The sequence below is a fragment of the Pseudophryne corroboree genome, chromosome 11 (assembly GCF_028390025.1).
Source record: "Pseudophryne corroboree isolate aPseCor3 chromosome 11, aPseCor3.hap2, whole genome shotgun sequence".
In the NCBI taxonomy this organism is placed as follows: domain Eukaryota; kingdom Metazoa; phylum Chordata; class Amphibia; order Anura; family Myobatrachidae; genus Pseudophryne; species Pseudophryne corroboree.
In genome coordinates, this window is record NC_086454.1 from 41,292,424 (window position 1) to 41,313,329 (window position 20,906).

General features: G+C 48.6%; 1 long non-coding RNA gene across 1 annotated transcript; it reads right to left on the reverse strand.

Moving 5' to 3' along the window:
• Positions 1-393: 393 nt before the first annotated feature.
• LOC134969888 (uncharacterized) lies at positions 394-20,335 on the reverse strand. The gene is made up of 2 exons (XR_010189548.1): positions 20,246-20,335; positions 394-878 (listed from the first exon to the last, which is right to left on the reverse strand). It is a non-coding gene; the product is annotated as an uncharacterized LOC134969888 (long non-coding RNA).
• Between the last annotated feature and the right edge of the window lie 571 nt (positions 20,336-20,906).

Here is a 20,906-nt window from a genome sequence, read left to right on the forward strand (position 1 = left end):
ATATCAGGAGATGAGTGATGTGTCAGTGAGGACAGGGCTGCATGTGACAGGGGCAGTGACATGATGTGAGGAGGAGAATGGGGGCAGCAGGAAGCCACAGACTGAGTTATATAGTGGGAGGAGCAGGGTCCCCCAGCAGCACAGAGTATATCAGGAGATGAGTGATGTGTCAATGAGGACTGGGCTGCATGTGACAGGGGCAGTGACATGATGTGAGGAGGGGAATGGAGAAGCAGGGTCCCCAGCAGCACAGAGAAGAGATTTGAGGCGCTTGTCCCACTAATACTGGAAGACAGGGGTGTCACACTCCTTTATATGATAACATTCAGACATGTAAGTTGTATAGTTATTTGATAAATTGTAGACTGATGTGTACATAAAAATTCCAAATACTTATTTACCAATATGTGCACTGTCATTTTTATTACACTTATCGGATACATCATTTGCTGTAGACCTTTATGGACCGGCCACCACAGGTGGTAAAGTATTTTGAACATGTTATAATACCCCTGCACCTTTACCAAGTAGTGGATTGTGAGCAAAGCATGTTAGACATGGGAGTACTCCCGTTTTATGCCATTATTACTTAGACACTGATACATGTTCCTTAGGGTGTGTCTCCTCTGATGTATTATATCTCACAAGATGCACATTATGTTGTATCATAATGCAAACTTCATTGCTGACAAATCCAATGTAAAGAACCGTTCTTGTCCTCTCAGTTATGTGAGCAATCTTGATGATGAAACACATCAATCTGAGTGAAGTGCGGTGTCTCTTTACGTGGTATTCTGATAATGGAGGACGTCGTCAATAGCGTTCCAGCGCCAAGGTTGCTGTATTGTTGTCTTGTACAGATTGCTGGAAACATGATACTGGGGACAAAGAACATGAATGTGTTACTGTGTAAAGCAGATGTGGTGACACAATACTGTCTCCTCCAGGGTGAGTGTTGTGTGACAGTCATCGCGTGTTACATATCACACACGTGTCACATGTCACCTTATTTTCTGACAGTAGGACTGAGTGGGTTTTATATAAGCTCGAGGAAAATTAGTCATCATCTGCTACTCATTTGTTATGGCTCCTATACATTATTTAATGTGTGACCCCACAGACAGGCCACGGTCTTCTCGCAATCTACGGATAATGGGTATTGGGCCTTATTCAGGTTGGATAGCAGTGTGCAATCCAACCGGAATTATCCGGCAGGAGACATCCTTAGTTTCTGCTAACAAGCAGACATTGTGATGCGTTCGCAATTTCTGCTTGTGAAACTGGGGGAGGTGCCGGTCAGCATGCTGGACGGCCTTCAGCATGCGATCCAAAGGATTGCAAATTCTGCTAATTAGAAGAATTTGCAATCCTTACTGAGTTAGACCCATTATTCAGGTTTGTTAGCAAACAAAAAAAGTTAGCAATCGGGCAAAACCATGTGCACTGCAGGTGGGGCAGATGTAACATGTGCAGAGAGATTTAGATTTGGGTGGGTTACATTGTTTCTGTGCATGGTAAATACTGGCTGCCAGTGGCGGATCCAGGGGGGGAAAGGGGCACTCGGGCCCGTGCCCCCCCTGTCATTTGTGGCCTCCGTCCCCTCCCGGCGCCGCACAGGGAGATGACGGGCGCCCGCTGAGATTGTGTTACCAGCGGGCGCCCATCTCCCTGCACAGCGGCAGATGGAGGCAGGAGCTCAGTACTGAGCTCCTGCTTCCGGCGCTGTCACTGTGCGGCGTGTGCTATGGGAGAGACGTCAGTCATGACGTCTCTCTCACAGTGCTGAGGAGCGTACGCCAAGAGAGGAGGACTGCAGCGGTCTGGAAGCGGGAACGGGGCTCGGTAAGTATGATGGTTTTTTCTTCCTTAGTGCAGCAGGGGCATCTACTGGGGGCAAACTATGGGGGGACATTACTACTGGGGGGGCATCAACAAAGGGCATTACTACTGGGGGCAAACTACTGGGGGCATTATTACTGTGGGGCATCTACTGGGGGCATTACTACTGGGGGGTCATCTATTGGGGGCATTACTACTGGGGGACATTTTTACTGGGGGCCATCTACTGGGGGAATTATTACTGGGGGGCATCTACTGGGGGCCATCTACTGGGGGGTCATATATTGGGGGCAAACTCCTAGGGGGTATTACTACTGGGGGCAAACTACTGGAGGACATTATTACTGGGGGGCATCTACTGGGGGCAAACTACTGGGGGACATTAATACTGGGGGCCAACTACAAAGGGGCTAACTTCTGGGGGCATACTACAGGAGGGCATTACTACTGGCGGCTTAACTACAGGGGCATTACTACTTGGGGGCTAAGCTACAGGGGGGGCAAACTACTGGGGGCATAACTACAGGGGCCAAACTTCTGGGGGATAACTACAGGGGCCAAACTACTGGGGGCTAAACTACAAAGGGGGCATAACTACAGGGGCTAAACTACAATGGGGCAAACTACAGGGGGCATTACTACTGGTGGCTAAACTACAAGCAGGCAAACTACTGGGGGCATTACCACTGGGAGGCTAAACTAAAGGGGGCGGGGGTAAACTACTGGGGTCATAACTGCAGGGGCATTACCACTGGAGGCATAACTACTAGGGCGCTAAATGACTGGGGGCATTACTACAGGCAACATTACTACTGGGGGCAATACGGGCATTGCATAAGGGGCACCACTACTATGGGGTCTATATAAGGGGCACTACCAGTACAGTGGACACTGCATAATGAGCGCTACAACTGTGGGCATTGTATAAGAAGCGCCACCTCACATGCACCGAAGCCGCACGCAAATGTACTTGCCCCTTCCATGGTGCCCCCCCTATCATTTTCTTCTGGATCCGCCCCTGCTGGCTGCTTTATTTCTACACTGCAATTTAGATTTCAGTTTGATCACACCCCACCCAAATCTAACTCTCTCTGCACATATTACATCTGCCCCACCTGTCGTGCACATGGTTTTGCCCAACTGCTAACAAACCTGAATAAGGCTCAATGTGTACTAAGAGGGATATGTATCACGCTTCCTTAAGAGGAGAAAAGGCAAAATTGGCCATAGTGGTATGCAGTCAGTAATGACTGTATAGGCAGTAATTATGTTGACACCAGAATGTTTAATTTCACTATGCCGACATGGTTTAAATGTCGACATATGGCATGCCTATACAGCATACTTGCCAACCTTTTGAGAGATTGCACAGACTCCTAGATCTCTGTAGTTACAAAACTTATTTCAAATGCTCCAAGAATTCATAGCATTAGTGGTAGCTACATTCAGGCATGTACTAAACATCCCAATGCTTGTGGCAGAATCTACACACCTTGGGGTATATTTACTAAAATTCGTATTTTTACGAATGAGGTTAAAGTTCAATCACGAATGACATCGAAAGTGTAAAATTGCAACTTTTTGAATTTATTACGACTAATTTACTAAGCTGTCGTAGTCTGCATTTTCGTATTTACCGATGTCGATGTCATTCGTATTTTTTGGCAGTGTTTTACGGGAGTGAATTGTAAAACACTGCCGACTTTAACACAATGAATCTCGGCCGGATCTGTGAGATCCGTGCTGGCCTTCATTGTGCACCTTTCGTAAAAAATAAAACATTGTTAAATTTTTTTTTTTTTAAAGCGTGGGGTCCCCCCTCCTAAGCAAAACCAGCCCCGAGCTCATTGAGCCGGTCCTGGTTGAAAAAATTTTGGGGAAAAATTGACCGGGATTCCCCCATATTTAATCAACCAGCACCAGGCTCTGCGCCTGGTCCTAGTTCCAAAAATACGGGGGACAAAAAGCGTAGGGGTCCTCCGTATTTCTGAAACCAGCACCGGGCTCCACTAGCCAGATACATAATGCCACAGCCGGGGGACACTTTTATTTTGGTCCCTGCGGCCCTGGCATTACATACCCAACTAGTCACCCCTGGCTGGGGTACCCTGGAGGAGCGGGGGCCCCTTCAATCAAGGCCCCCCCCCCCATCCAGCCACCCAAGGGCCAGGGGTGAAGCCCGAGGCTGTCCCCCCCCCCATCCAAGGGCGGCGGATGGGGGGTTGATAGCCTTTTTGACAAAATTTGAATATTGTTTTTAGTAGCAGTACTACAAGTCCCAGCAAGCCTCCCCGCAAGCTGATACTTGGAGAACCACAAGTACCAGCATGCGGTTGAAAACCGGGCCCGCTGGTACCTGTAGTACTACTACTAAAAAAATACCCCAATAAAAACAGAAGACACACACCTTTGAAAGTAAAAGTTTAATTCATACATCCACACCTCCAAACATACATACTTACCTATGTTCACACGAGGGTCGGTCCTCTTCTCCATGTAGAATCCATGGTGTACCTGTTGGAAAAATTATACTCACATAATCCAGTGTAGATCGGTCCTCTTCTGTTCTATTTGTAATCCACGTACTTTGCAAAATAAAAAAAACGGACACCCGACCACGCACTGAAAGGGGCCCCATGTTTTCACATGGGACCCCTTTCCCCGACTGCCAGGAACCCCCCCTGACTTCTGTCTAAGAGGGTTCCTTCAGCCAATCAGGGAGCGCCACGTCGTGGCACCCTCCCGATTGGCTGTGTGCTCCTGTAGTGTATATCAAGCAGCACACAGCAGTGATACAATGTAGCGCCTATGCGCTCCATTGTAACCAATGGTGGGAACTTTGTGGTCAGCGGTTGACCGAAAGTAACCTCACCGCTGACCACAAAGTTCCCACCATTGGTTATAATGGAGCGCATAGGCGCTACATTGTATCACTGTCGTGTGCTGCCTGACATACACTACAGGAGCACACAGCCAATCAGGAGGGTGCCACGACATGGCGCTCCCTGATTGGCTGAAGGAACCCTCTTAGACAGAAGTCAGGGGGGGTTCCTGGCAGTCGGGGAAAGGGGTCCCATGTGAAAACATGGGGCCCCTTTCAGTGCGTGGTCGGGTGTCCGTTTTTTCATTTTGCAAAGTACATGGATTACAAATAGAACAGAAGAGGACCGATCTACACTGGATTATGTGAGTATAATTTTTCCAACAGGTACACCATGGATTCTACATGGAGAAGAGGACCGACCCTCGTGTGAACATAGGTAAGTATGTATGTTTGGAGGTGTGGATGTATGAATTAAACTTTTACTTTCAAGGTGTGTGTCTTCCGTTTTTATTGGGGTATTTTTTTTAGTAGTAGTACTACAGGTACCAGCGGGCCCGGTTTTCAACCGCATGCTGGTACTTGTGGTTCTCCAAGTACCAGCTGGCGGGGGAGGCTTGCTGGGACTTGTAGTACTGCTACTAAAAACAATATTCAAATTTTGTCAAAAAGGCTATCAGCCCCCCATCCGCCGCCCTTGGATGGGGGTGACAGCCTCGGGCTTCACCCCTGGCCCTTGGGTGGCTGGAGGGGGGGGGACCCCTTGATTGAAGGGGCCCCCACTCCTCCAAGGTACCCTGGCCAGGGGTGACTAGTTGGGTATGTAATGCCAGGGCCGCAGGGACCAATATAAAAGTGTCCCCCGGCCGTGGCATTATGTATCTGGCTAGTGGAGCCCGGTGCTGGTTTCAGAAATACGGGGGACCCCTACGCATTTTGTCCCCCGTATTTTTGGAACCAGGACCAGGCGCAGAGCCCGGTGCTGGTTGATTAAATATGGGGGAACCCCTGTCAATTTTTCCCCCATATTTTTTCAACCAGGACCGGCTCAATGAGCCCGGCTGGTTTTGCTTAGGAGGGGGGACCCTACGCATTTTTTGGGGGCAAATCTAACACTTTCCCACCCCTTCCCACTGATAAACATGCACGGATCTCATGGATCCGTGCATGCCTATCAGAACACGGCAAAAAAAAGCAGGTCTGTTTTATTTTAGCACTTTTTCACGATTGGTATTTTTTCACAGCAGTGTTTGGCTATTGTCGGCAGTGTTTGTGAATTACACTTTTTAGTAAATGACCGAGTTCTACCAAATTACAGGCGTATTTGATCGATGGTGTATTCATTCGTATTTTTTTTCTTGGACTTCCAAAAAAATACGAATGCCCTCATCACTGCCGTGATTTGAGTTTAGTTAATTCCCGAGATGACACTTTGAAGAAAAAACACCATCTCGGTCAAAATCGGAACCTTAGTAAATATACCCCCTTGCGTTCATTACAGGGATAACTGCAGGACACCTTATTTAACCAACTATCTTGTAATGCAGAGGTTCCCAATCCCAGACATGTTCCTCAAGGCACCCAACGGTCCAGGTTTTAGGCATATCCATGGCTCAGAACAAAAGGACATTAACTGTTGAAAAAGCGCCTCAACAGAGGATAATCACATAGGCCCTCATTCCGAGTTGATCGGTCGCAAGGCGAATTTAGCAGAGTTACACACGCTAAGCCGCCGCCTACTGGGAGTGAATCTTAGCTTCTTAAAATTGCGACCGATGTATTCGCAATATTGCGATTACTAACTACTTAGCAGTTTCTGAGTAGCTCCAGACTTACTCTGCCTGTGCGATCATTTCAGTGCTTGTCGTTCCTGGTTGACGTCACAAACACACCCAGCGTTCGCCCAGGCACTCCCACCGTTTCTCCGGCCACTCCTGCGTTTTTTCCGGAAACGGTAGCGTTTTCAGCCACACGCCCCTGAAACGCCGTGTTTCCGCCCAGTAACACCCATTTCCTGTCAATCACATTACGATCGCCGGAGCGAAGAAAAAGCCGTGAGTAAAAATACTTTCTTCATAGTAAAGTTACTTGGCGCAGTCGCAGTGCGAACTTTGCGCATGCGTACTAAGCGGATTTTCACTGCGATGCGATGAAAAAGAACGAGCGAACAACTCGGAATGAGGGCCATAATTTGAGTGTGTATTAAAAGCACATTTCTGAAATCCTGCGCTAGCCAAACAACTATGTGTGATATTGTACAGCAGAGAAATAACAAGAAAAAAAGGCTGCGCTGAATGTCAGAAAGTACAATGAGAAGAGAGCCAACGTATAAATAGTAAAATAAACAGATTTAATAAATAAAAACTGTAAGATATTATAACATTAAAAACAATGAAGAATGAATGAATAATGCTCAGTCACTTGTCTTAAAGTGTCAACACAATTCAAGAGCTTATAACGTGCTGCAGCTGTAGTGTGAAAAGCTGAATCCATATTCTGTAGCTGGAAATAGATGCTGCTGATTAAGCACAATAATGAACAGAGGGTGCAATGATTAGGCTCCAATGGTAGATGGACTGTATGTGGCCAGTGAACATTCAGTAATTGATACCTCTCCGATGGGCTGGTCCGTTTACCGGGCGTCCCCGGTCGGGTGTCCTGCGTTGCCCACAAATGCTGTGCAGCGGAGAGGAGATGGAATGCTGTATGCTGTCGGCTGGCTTAGGCGGCGTGAATAACAGCGGCCGCTGGAAACGAAGATGCAGTCAGGAGCGTAAACGTCTAGAAATACTGAGCACTGCACCAGACGTGAGACACCTGAGCGAGGTGTGTAGAGAGGCGTGTCCTAACGTGATTTGAAAACGTCACGTGGAGCGTGACGAAACGCGTTAGGACACACCTCTCTACACACCTTGCTCAGGTGTCTCACGTCTGGTGCAGTGCTCAGTATTTCTAGACGTTTACGCTCCTGACTGCATCTTCGTTTCCAGCGGCCGCTGTTATTCACGCCGCCTAAGCCAGCCGACAGCATACAGCATTCCATCTCCTCTCCGCTGCACAGCATTTGTGGGCAACGCAGGACACCCGACCGGGGACGCCCGGTAAACGGACCAGCCCATCGGAGAGGTATCAATTACTGAATGTTCACTGGCCACATACAGTCCATCTACCATTGGAGCCTAATCATTGCACCCTCTGTTCATTATTGTGCTTAATCAGCAGCATCTATTTCCAGCTACAGAATATGGATTCAGCTTTTCACACTACAGCTGCAGCACGTTATAAGCTCTTGAATTGTGTTGACACTTTAAGACAAGTGACTGAGCATTATTCATTCATTCTTCATTGTTTTTAATGTTATCTTATCTTACAGTTTTTATTTATTAAATCTGCTTATTTTACTATTTATACGTTGGCTCTCTTCTTATTATACTTTCTGACATTCAGCGCAGCCTTTTTTTCTTGTTATATCCATGGCTCAGCGCAGATGGTTAAACCAGATTGACTGAGATACTAATTAAGTCACCTGTAGCCAAGCATGGATATAATTAAAACCTGGACCGTTGGGGTGCCTTGAGGACCGCGTTTGAGAACCTTTGGTGTAGTGCATAGGTTCTCAAACTCGGTCCTCAGGACCCCACACAGTGCATGTTTTGCAGGTAACCCAGTAGGTGCACAGGTGTATTAATTACTCACTGACACATTTTAAAAGGTCCACAGGTAGAGCTAATTATTTCACTTGCGATTCTGTGAGGAGACCTGCAAAACATGCACTGTGTGGGGTCCTGAGGACCGAGTTTAAGAACCTATGGTGTAGTGTGTATGGATGACTTACTTAAAACACATGCTATGCTTTCATTAGGCAAATTTCATGGGGGGGGGAATAAGATTTTAAACCTACCGGTAAATCTTTTTCTCCTAGTCTGTAGAGAATGCTGGGGACTCCGTAAGGACCATGGGGTATAGACGGGCTCCGCAGGAGACATGGGCACTTTAAGACTTTAAATGGGCGTGAACCGGCTCCTCCCTCTATGCCCCTCCTCCAGACTCCAGTTATAGGAACTGTGCCCAGAGGAGACGGACATTACGAGGAAAAGGATTTTGTTAATTAAGGGTGAGACACATACCAGCTCACACCACAAACACACCGTACAACATGGTATATAAGTAAACCAGTTAACAGTATGAACAACAAAAATCAGCAACAGCCTGATCTCAACTGTAACACAACCCTTGTGTAACCATATCAATAACTATGTACAGTTATTGCAGATTTCTGTCCGCACGGGGACGGGCGCCCAGCATCCTCTACGGACTAGGAGAAAAAGATTTACCGGTAGGTTTAAAATCTTATTTTCTCTTACGTCCTAGAGGATGCTGGGGACTCCATAAGGACCATGGGGTTTATACCAAAGCTCCAGACCGGGCGGGAGAGTGCGGATGACTCTGCAGCACCGATTGAGCAAAAATGAGGTCCTCATCAGCCAGGGTATCAAACTTATAGAATTTTGCAAAAGTGTTTGAACCCGACCAAGTAGCTGCACGGCAAAGCTGTAACGCCGAGACCCCTCGGGCAGCCGCCCAAGAAGAACCCACCTTCCTAGTGGAATGGGCCTTTACCGATTTTGGTAACGGCAATCCAGCCGTAGAATGAGCCTGCTGAATCGTGTTACAGATCCAGCGTGCAATAGTCTGCTTGGAAGCAGGCGCACCAATCTTGTTGGCCACATATAGGATAAACAGTGCCTCTGTTTTCCTAATACGAGCCGTTCTGGCTATATAGATCTTTAAAGCCCTGACCACATCAAGGGACTTGGAATCCTCCAAGACCTCCATAGCCACAGGCACCACAATAGGTTGGTTCATGTGAAACGACGAAACCACCTTGGGTAGAAATTGAGGACGAGTTCTCAATTCCGCTCTATATTCATGGAAAATCAGATAGGGGCTCTTGTGAGACAAGGCCGCCAATTCGGACACTCGCCTTGCAGATGCCAAGGCCAATAACATGACCACTTTCCAAGTGAGAATTTTCAAATCAACAGTTTGAAGAGGTTCAAACCAATGTGATTTAAGGAACCGTAACACCACGTTAAGGTCCCACGGTGCCACTGGGGGCACAAAAGGAGGTTGGATGTGCAGTACTCACTTCACAAAAGTCTGCACTTCTGGAAGAGAGGCCAATTCCTTCTGAAAGAATATTGATAAGGCCGAAATCTGCACCTTAATGGAGCCTAACTTTAGGCCCATATCCACTCCTGTCTGTAGAAAATTGAGAAAACGACCCAGCTGGAAATCCTCCGTAGGAGCATTCTTGGATTCACACCAAGACATATACTTCCTCCAGATACGGTGATAGTGCTTCGCCGTTACCTCCTTCCTAGCTTTAAGTAGAGTATGGATGACTTCCCCTGGAATACCTTTCCTAGCTAGGATCTGGTGTTCAACCGCCATGCCGTCAAACGTAATCGCGGTAAGTCCTGGAACACACACGGCCCCTGTTGTAACAGGTCCTCTCTGAGAGGAAGAGGCCAAGGATCTTCCGTGAGCATTTCCTGAAGATCTGGATACCAGGGCCTTCGAGGCCAATCTGGAACAATGAGTATCGTCTGAACCTTTGTTCTTCTTATGATTCTCAATATTTTTGAGATGAGTGGAAGCGGAGGGAACACATAGACCGCCTGATACACCCATGGTGTTACTAGCGCGTCCACTGCTATCGCCTGAGGGTCCCTCGACCTGGAACAATATGTCCGAAGCTTCTTGTTGAGGCGTGATGCCATCATGTCTATTTGAGGGAGTCCCCAGCAACTTGTCACTTATGCAAAGACCTCTTGATGAAGTCCCCACTCTCCTGGATGGAGATCGTGCCTGCTGAGGAAGTCTGCTTCCCAGTTGTCCACTCCTGGAATGAATACTGCTGACAGAACGCTCACATGATTTTCCGCCCAGCGAAGAATCCTGGTGGCTTCCGCCATTGCTGCTCTGCTCCTTGTTCCGCCCTGTCGGTTTACATGCACCGCGGCTGTGATGTTGTCTGACTGGATCAGAACGGGTAGGTTGTGAAGAAGATGCTCCGCCTGTCTCAGGCCGTTGTATACGGCCCTTAATTCCAGCACATTTATGTGCAGACAAGCCTTCTGGCTTGACCATATTCCCTGAAAGATTTTTCCCTGTGTGACCGGTCTCCATCCTCGGAGGCTCGCGTCCGTGGTCACGAGAACCCAATCCTGAATTCCGAATCTGTGACCCTCTAGAAGGTGAGCACTCTGGAGCCACCACAGGAGAGAGATCCTGGCCCTGGGGGACAGGCTTATCATCCGATGCATTTGGAGATGGGTCCCTGACCACTTGTTCAGTAGGTCCCACTGAAAAGTTCTTGCATGGAACCTGCCAAACGGAATGGCCTCGTAGGCCGCCACCATCTTTCCCAACACTCGAGTGCATTGATGAATCGACACTCTTCTTGGTTTCAGCAGATCCTTGACCATGTTCTGGATTTCCTGAGCTTTTTCCACTGGAAGAAAAACCCTCTGTCTTTCCGTATCCAGAATCATGCCCAAAAACGACAGCTGAGTTGTCGGAACCAACTGCGACTTTGGCAAATTTAGAAGCCAGGCGTGTTGTTGTAGCACCCTCAGAGAGAGTTCCACGCTTTTCAGTAATTGTTCTCTTGATCTCGCTTTTATCAGATCGTCCAAGTACGGGATAATTGTGACAACCTGCTTCCGCAGGAGCACCATCATTTCTGCCATTACCTTGGTGAAAATCCTCGGGGTCGTGGAAAGCACAAACGGCAACATCTGAAATTGGTAATGACAATCCTGCACAGTGAATCTCAGGAATGCCTGATGAAGAGGGTATATGGGGACATGAAAGTATGCATCCTTTATGTCTAGTGACACCCTAAAATCACCCCCGTCCAGACTGGAAATCATTGCTCGGAGAGATTCCATCTTGAATTTGAATCTCTTCAAATACAGGTTTAGGGATTTTAGGTTCAGAATCGGTCTGACCGAGCCTTCTGGCTTCGGAACCACGAATAGAGTTGAATAAAAACCCTTTCCCTGTTGTAACAGGGGAACCCTGATAATCACTTGCTGTTGACACAGCTTTTGTATTGCCGCTGAAACTATTGTTCTCTCTGGGAGAAAAGCTGTAAGGCCGATTTGAAAAATCGGTGTGGAGGCACGTCTTCGAACTCCAGTTTGTACCCTTGGGTCACAATTCCTAGCACCCAAGGATCCAGGTCCGACTGAACCCAGACCTGGCTGAAGACGTGCCCCTACCGGTGCGGACTCCCGCAGGGGAGCCCTAGCGTCATGCAGTGGATTTGGCAGAAGCCGGAGAGGACTTTGCTCCTGGGAACTAGCCGCAGCTGGTGTTCTTTTCCCTCTTCCTCTACCTCTGGCGAGGAAAGATGATCCACGCCCCTTTCTGAATTTATGAGACCGAAAGGACTGCATCTGGTATTGAGGCGTTTTCTTTTGCTGTGGGGGAACAAAAGGCAAAAAAGAAGACTTACCCGCGGTAGCTGTGGAAACCAGATCCGCGAGGCCATCCCCAAACAAAACTTCACCCTTGTAAGGCAAAGCCTCCATAAGTCTCTTGGAGTCAGCATCACCAGACCATTGACGGGTCCACAGCGACCGCCTAGCTGAAATTGCCATGACATTGGCCCTTGATCCCAAGAGGCCAATATCTCTCGCAGCCTCCCTTAGGTATAACGCTGCGTCCTTGATGTGACCCAAAGTTAACAGAACAGTATCCCTGTCGAGGGTGTCCATGTCAGATGACAAGTTATCTGCCCAACCTGCAATTGCGCTACTCACCCATGCTGACGCAACCGCCGGTCTGAGCAGGGCTCCCGTAGTCGCATAAATTGATTTTAAAGTGGTTTCCTGCTTGCGGTCCGCAGGATCCTTTAGGGTCACCGTGTCCGGGGACGGTAGGGCCACTTTTTTGGATAACCGCGTCAAGGCTTTATCCACCGTGGGTGATGATTCCCACCGTAACCTGTCCTGTGAGGGGAAAGGATATGCCATAATAATTCTCTTGGGAATCTGCAGCCTCTTGTCTTCAGTTTCCCAAGCCTTTTCAAATAGAGCGTTCAGTTCATGAGATGGGGAAAACGTTACCTCACGTTTCTTCTCCTTAAACATACAGATTCTTGTGTCAGGGACAGAGGGGTCCTCTGTGACATGTAATACATCTTTTATTGCTATAATCATGTACTGAATACTCTTGGCCACCCTTGGGTGTAACCACGCATCATCATAGTCAACACTGGAGTCAGAATCCGTGTCGGTATCAGTGTCTGCTATCTGGGTAAAGGGACGTTTCTGGGACCCTAATGGGTTCTGTGACAAAGTAATATCCATGGATTGACTCCATGCTTGGTTCTGAGACTCAGATTTGTCCAACCTTTTATGTAATAAAGCCACACTTGCATTCAAAACATTCCACATGTCTACCCAATCAGCAGTCGGCGGTGCCAACGGAGTCATTACCACATTCTGCTCCGCTTCCTCCCTCGACGAGCCTTCCGCCTCAGACATGTCGACACACCCCCAAACACACTGAATTATAGGGGACAGACCCACAATGAAGTCCTTTGGAGAGACAGAGAGGGAATTTGCCAGCTCACACCCAGCGCCGCCACAGTCTGAAATATTAACAATACCTCAGACCTGTAAGCGCTTTTATATATACATATATATCAAATCAGCACCAAATTATTGTGCCCCCCCTCGTTTTGCACCCTGTTACTTGTGTATAGCGGGGCAGGGTCCGGGAGCAGCGTCTCTGCAGCAAGCTGTGGAGAAAATGGCGCTGGTTAGAGCTGAGGGAAGAAGCCCCGCCCCCTTGATGGCGGGCTTCGGTCCCGCTATTATTTATATTGGCGGGGGTTTGTATACCCTGCCTATGCAGTGTATATACTATGCCAGTCTAGTATCTGAGGTAAATTTTGCTGCCCATGCGCCCCCCCCTGCGCCCTGCACCCTTGTAGTGCCTTGTATGTGTGTGGGAGCAATGGCGCGCAGCGCGACCGCTGCGCGGTACCTCACGAAGATCTGACGTCTTCTGCCGCCTCTGAAGGCTTCTATCTTCCGGCTCTGTGAGGAGGACGGCGGCGCGGAACGAACAGCTAGACGACACCAGTGTTCAGACCCCCTGGAGCTAATGGTGTCCAGTAGCCTAAGAAGCAGAGCCCATCAGTCTAGGAAAGTGGGTCTGCTTCTCTCCCCTCAGTCCCACGAAGCAGAGAGCCTGTTGCCAGCAGTGCTCCCTGAAAATAAAAAACCTAACAAAGTCTATTTGCTAGAGAAACTCAGTAGAGCTCCCCTAGCGTGTGACCAGTCTCCTCTGGGCACAGGATCTATCTGGAGTCTGGAGGAGGGGCATAGAGGGAGGAGCCAGTTCACGCCCATTTAAAGTCTTAAAGTGCCCATGTCTCCTGCGGAGCCCGTCTATACCCCATGGTCCTTACGGAGTCCCCAGCATCCTCTAGGATGTAAGAGAAAAAATAAGATTTTACTCACCGGTAAATCTATTTCTCGTAGTCCGTAGTGGATGCTGGGAACTCCGAAAGGACCATGGGGAATAGCGGCTCCGCAGGAGACTGGGCACAACTAAAGAAAGCTTTTAGGTCACCTGGTGTGCACTGGCTCCTCCCACTATGACCCTCCTCCAAGCCTCAGTTAGGACACTGTGCCCGGACGAGCTGACATAATAAGGAAGGATTTTGAATCCCGGGTAAGACTCCTACCAGCCACACCAATCACACCGTATAACTCGTGATACTATACCCAGTTTAACAGTATGAAAACAACTGAGCCTCTCAACAGATGGCTCAACAATAACCCTTTAGTTAACAATAACTATGTACAAGTATTGCAGACAATCCGCACTTGGGATGGGCGCCCAGCATCCACTACGGACTACGAGAAATAGATTTACCGGTGAGTAAAATCTTATTTTCTCTGACGTCCTAGTGGATGCTGGGAACTCCGAAAGGACCATGGGGATTATACCAAAGCTCCCAAACGGGCGGGAGAGTGCGGATGACTCTGCAGCACCGAATGAGAGAACTCAAGGTCCTCCTCAGCCAGGGTATCAAATTTGTAGAATTTTGCAAACGTGTTTGCCCCTGACCAAGTAGCAGCTCGGCAAAGTTGTAAAGCCGAGACCCCTCGGGCAGCCGCCCAAGATGAGCCCACCTTCCTTGTGGAATGGGCTTTTACTGATTTAGGATGCGGCAGTCCAGCCGCAGAATGCGCCAGCTGAATTGTGCTACAAATCCAGCGAGCAATAGTCTGCTTAGAAGCAGGAGCACCCAGTTTGTTGGGTGCATACAGGATAAATAGCGAGTCAGTTTTCCTGACTCTAGCCGTCCTGGAAACATAAATTTTCAAGGCCCTGACTACGTCCAGTAACTTGGAATCCTCCAAGTCCCTAGTAGCCGCAGGCACCACAATAGGTTGGTTCAAGTGAAAAGCTGATACCACCTTAGGGAGAAACTGGGGACGAGTCCTCAATTCCGCCCTATCCATATGGAAAATCAGATAAGGGCTTTTACATGACAAAGCTGCCAATTCTGACACACGCCTGGCTGAAGCCAAGGCCAATAACATGACCACTTTCCACGTGAGATATTTTAGATCCACGGTTTTAAGTGGCTCAAACCAATGTGATTTTAAGAAACTCAACACCACGTTGAGATCCCAAGGTGCCACTGGAGGCACAAACGGGGGCTGAATATGCAGCACTCCTTTCACAAACGTCTGAACTTCAGGTAGTGAAGCTAGTTCTTTCTGGAAGAAAATCGACAGAGCCGAGATCTGTACCTTAATGGAGCCTAATTTCAGGCCCATAGTCACTCCTGCTTGTAGGAAATGCAGAAATCGACCTAGTTGAAATTCCTCTGTTGGGGCCTTTTTGGCCTCACACCAAGCAACATATTTCCGCCATATGCGGTGATAATGCTTTGCAGTTACATCATTCCTGGCTTTAATCAGCGTAGGAATGACTTCCTCCGGAATGGCCTTTTCCTTCAGGATCCGGCGTTCAACCGCCATGCCGTCAAACACAGCCGCGGTAAGTCTTGGAACAGACAGGGCCCCTGCTGCAGCAGGTCCTGTCTGAGCGGCAGAGGCCATGGGTCCTCTGAGATCATCTCTTGAAGTTCCGGGTACCACGCTCGTCTTGGCCAATCCGGAACCACGAGTATTGTTCTTACTCCTCGTTTTCTTATTATTCTCAGTACCCTTGGTATGAGAGGCAGAGGAGGGAACACATAAACTGACTGGTACACCCACGGTGTCACTAGAGCGTCCACAGCTATTGCCTGAGGGTCCCTTGACCTGGCGCAATATCTCTCTAGTTTTTTTTTTTTTTTTTTAGGCGGGACGCCATCATGTCCACCTGTGGCCGTTCCCATCGATTTACAATCAGCGTGAAGACTTCTGGATGAAGTCCCCACTCTCCCGGGTGGAGGTCGTGCCTGCTGAGAAAGTCTGCTTCCCAGTTGTCCACTCCCGGAATAAACACTGCTGACAGTGCTAGTACGTGATTTTCCGCCCATCGGAGAATCCTTGTGGCTTCTGCCATTGCCATCCTGCTTCTTGTGCCGCCCTGTCGATTTACATGGGCGACTGCCGTGACGTTGTCTGACTGGATCAGTACCGGCTGGTGTAGAAGCAGGGATTTTGCCTGACTTAGGGCATTGTAAATGGCCCTTAGTTCCAGAATATTTATGTGTAGGGAAGTCTCCTGACTCGACCATAGTCCTTGGAAGTTTCTTCCCTGTGTGACTGCCCCCCAGCCTCGAAGGCTGGCATCCGTGGTCACCAGGACCCAGTCCTGTATGCCGAATCTGCGGCCCTCTAGAAGATGAGCACTCTGCAGCCACCACAGCAGAGACACCCTGGTTCTTGGAGACAGGGTTATTAGGCGATGCATCTGAAGATGCGATCCGGACCATTGGTCCAACAGGTCCCACTGAAAAATTCTGGCATGGAACCTGCCGAAAGGAATTGCTTCGTAAGAAGCCACCATCTTTCCCAGGACCCGCTTGCAGTGATGCACCGATACCTGTTTTGGTTTCAGGAGGTCTCTGACTAGAGATGACAGCTCCTTGGCTTTCTCCTCCGGGAGAAACACTTTTTTCTGGACTGTATCCAGAATCATACCCAGGAACAGTAGACGTGTCGTCGGAACCAGCTGAGATTTTGGAATATTCAGAATCCAACCGTGCTGGTGTAGCACCTCCTGAGATAGTGCTACTCCCACCAACAACTGCTCCTTGGACCTCGCCTTTATTAGGAGATCGTCCAAGTACGGGATAATTAAAACTCCCCTTCTTCGAAGGAGTATCATCATTTCCGCCATTACCTTGGTAAACACCCTCGGTGCCTTGGAGAGTCCAAACGGCAGCGTCTGGAATTGGTAATGGCAATCCTGTACCACAAATCTGAGGTACTCCTGGTGAGGATAGTAAATGGGGACATGCAGGTAAGCATCCTTGATGTCCAGGGATACCATGTAATCCCCCTCGTCCAGGCTTGCAATAACCGCCCTGAGCGATTCCATCTTGAACTTGAATTTTTTTATGTATGTGTTCAAGGATTTCAAATTTAAAATGGGTCTCACCGAACCGTCCGGTTTCGGTACCACAAACAGTGTGGAATAGTAACCCCGTCCTTGTTGAAGTAGGGGCACCTTGATTATCACCTGCTGGGAATATAGCTTGTGAATTGCCGCTAGCACAGCCTCCCTGTCTGAAGGAGTAATCGGCAAGGCAGATTTTAGGAACCGGTGGGGTGGAGACGCCTCGAATTCCAGTTTGTACCCTTGAGATACTATTTGCAGGATCCAGGGATCCACCTGTGAGCGAGCCCACTGATCGCTGAAATTTTTGAGGCGGCCCCCCACCGTACCTGGCTCCGCCTGTGGAGCCCCACCGTCATGCGGCGGACTTGGAAGAAGCGGGGGAGACTTTTGCTCCTGGGAACCTGCTGTTTGTTGCAGCCTTTTTCCCCTACCTCTGCCTCTGGACAGAAAGGACCCGCCTTTTCCACGCCTGTTTTTCTGAGTCCGAAAGGACTGTACCTGATAAAACGGCGCCTTTTTAGGCTGTGAGGGAACATGGGGTAAAAATGCTGACTTCCCAGCAGTTGCTGTGGAAACTAGGTCCGAGAGACCATCCCCAAATAACTCCTCACCCTTATAAGGCAAAACTTCCATGTGCCTTTTTGAATCTGCATCCCCTGTCCACTGGCGAGTCCATAAGCCTCTCCTAGCAGAAATGGACAATGCACTTATTTTAGATGCCAGCCGGCAGATCTCCCTCTGTGCATCTCTCATGTATAAGACTGAGTCTTTTATATGCTCTATGGTTAGCAGAATAGTGTCCCTGTCTAGGGTATCAATATTTTCTGACAGGGAATCTGACCACGCAGCGGCAGCACTGCACATCCATGCTGACGCAATAGCTGGTCTAAGTATAATGCCTGAGTGTGTATATACAGACTTCAGGATCGCCTCCTGCTTTCTATCAGCAGGTTCCTTGAGGGCGGCCGTATCCGGAGACGGTAGTGCCACCTTTTTAGACAAACGTGTGAGCGCTTTATCCACCCTAGGGGGTGTTTTCCAATGTGACCTATCCTCTGGCGGGAAAGGGAACGCCATTAGTAACTTCTTAGAGATTACCAATCTTTTATCAGGGAAAGCCCACGCTTCTTCACACACTTCATTTAATTCTTCTGATGGGGGAAAAACTACGGGTAGTTTTTTCTCCCCAAACATAATACCCTTTTTAGTGGTACCTGGGTTTATATCAGAAATTTGTAACACCTCTTTCATTGCTTCAATCATGCAACGAATGGCCTTAGTGGACATTAGACTAGACTCATCGTCGACGACACTGGTGTCAGTATCCGTGTCGACATCCGCGTCTGCCATCTGAGGTAGCGGGCGTTTTAGAGCCCCCGATGGCCTTTGAGACGCCTGGACAGGCACGAGCTGAGAAGCCGGCTGTCCCGCATTTGGCATGTCGTCAAATTTTTTGTGTAAGGAGTCGACACGTGCACGCAATTCCTTCCATAAGTCCATCCACTCAGGTGTCTGCCCCGCAGGGGGTGACATCCCTTCTATAGGCATCTGCTCCGCCTCCACATCATTATCCTCATCAAACATGTCGACACAGCCGTACCGACACACCGCACACACACAGGGAATGCTCTAACAGAGGACAGGACCCACAAAAGCCCTTTGGGGAGACAGAGTGAGAGTATGCCAGCACACACCAGAGCGCTATATAATGCAGGGACTAACTGAATTATGTCCCCTATAGCTGCTGTTATATATACTGCGCCTAAATTTAGTGCCCCCCCTCTCTATTTTACCCTTTTCTGTAGTGTAGACTGCAGGGGAGAGCCAGGGAGCTTCCTTCCAGCGGAGCTGTGAGGGAGAAATGGCGCCAGTGTGCTGAAGGAGATAGCTCCGCCCCTTTTTCGCGGACTTTTCTCCCGCTTTTTTATGGATTCTGGCAGGGGTAATTATCACATATATAGCCTCTGGGGCTATATATTGTGGTATTTTTGCCAGCCAAGGTGTTTTTATTGCTGCTCAGGGCGCCCCCCCTAGCGCCCTGCACCCTCAGTGACCGGAGTGTGAAGTGTGTATGAGGAGCAATGGCGCACAGCTGCAGTGCTGTGCGCTACCTTGGTGAAGACTGATGTCTTCTGCCGCCGATTTTCCGGACCTCTTCTTGCTTCTGGCTCTGTAAGGGGGACGGCGGCGCGGCTCCGGGACCGAACACCAAGGCCAGTTCCATGCGGTCGATCCCTCTGGAGCTAATGGTGTCCAGTAGCCTAAGAAGCCCAAGCTAGCTGCAAGCAGGTAGGTTCGCTTCTTCTCCCCTTAGTCCCTCGCTGCAGTGAGCATGTTGCCAGCAGGTCTCACTGTAAAATAAAAAACCTAATTATATACTTTCTTTTTAGAAGCTCAGGAGAGCCCCTAGTGTGCATCCAACCTCGGCCGGGCACAAAATCTAACTGAGGCTTGGAGGAGGGTCATAGTGGGAGGAGCCAGTGCACACCAGGTGACCTAAAAGCTTTCTTTAGTTGTGCCCAGTCTCCTGCGGAGCCGCTATTCCCCATGGTCCTTTCGGAGTTCCCAGCATCCACTAGGACGTCAGAGAAACATAAGGTTACAGGGTTAGACAAAAGAGCATATGTATTACACACAGCATGCATAAGATAAGAGTCGCATTTCATCCGTAAAGCATCTGTAACCTGATGGCTATATATATATATATATATATATATATATATATATATATATATATATATATATATAATTTTTTGGGGGAAGTTGATAGAGTCATCTGTATAATTCTAGAATGATCGCTGTATGCAGAAACTAGATCAGCTTGACTTTACCCTGCGATGGCCTTTTCAGGAGGTCACGAAGTGATATCTCTGGCAGTTGTCAGGCTTTGTCACTCGGCCATGTTGTTGTACGGTGACTCTAGAACCCTTGGACTCCTCCCACTGGAGGGCTTCCTGCAGATGACAGATATACCTGATTGCAGCTCGGAGGGTTTGCACCTTGCTGAGCCGTCTCTCAATATATTCCTGCGGAAGGTGCCTCCGGAGCTTGGCGTAGCCTTCATTCACGCACTTCACTCGCTGTCTCTCTCTTTCATTCCTCTTACGGATGTATGACGGTTCGTAATAACCTTCACAGTTCCCATATTTCTGGCAGTTAGCCGAAGATGGAAGGCTGTAGATGTTGCTGTAGTAATAGTCTAACCCAGGAGGGTCCACATATGAGACAAGGGTCATGTCCTGACAGCGGGGGAATGTAGATATCTCCGAGGGGAGATGAAACATCATTGACTGATCCACACAGAATGCTGGCAGTGACAGCTGGGCCCTATTCAGTGGATCACTGGCAGGTGGCATCTTCTCCAGGTGATTGTACAAGGTACTGTCCATTGCTCATGTCCAATCTGCACATAAATGTCATGTAACAACATTATCAGTGCTGAGACAACTACGGGGAAAAATCTATTGCACCAACAAAATCATTGTATTATGTGGCAATAATTGAATAGACAATAATTGCAGTTGACTTACACTTTAACCACATAAGCATTTAATAAAATTTTCAGCACAAAACAAACTAAATGCGTAGCGTATGTCTTGTGGTTCCATAGGATGAGCATAAACAGAGAGGGAAG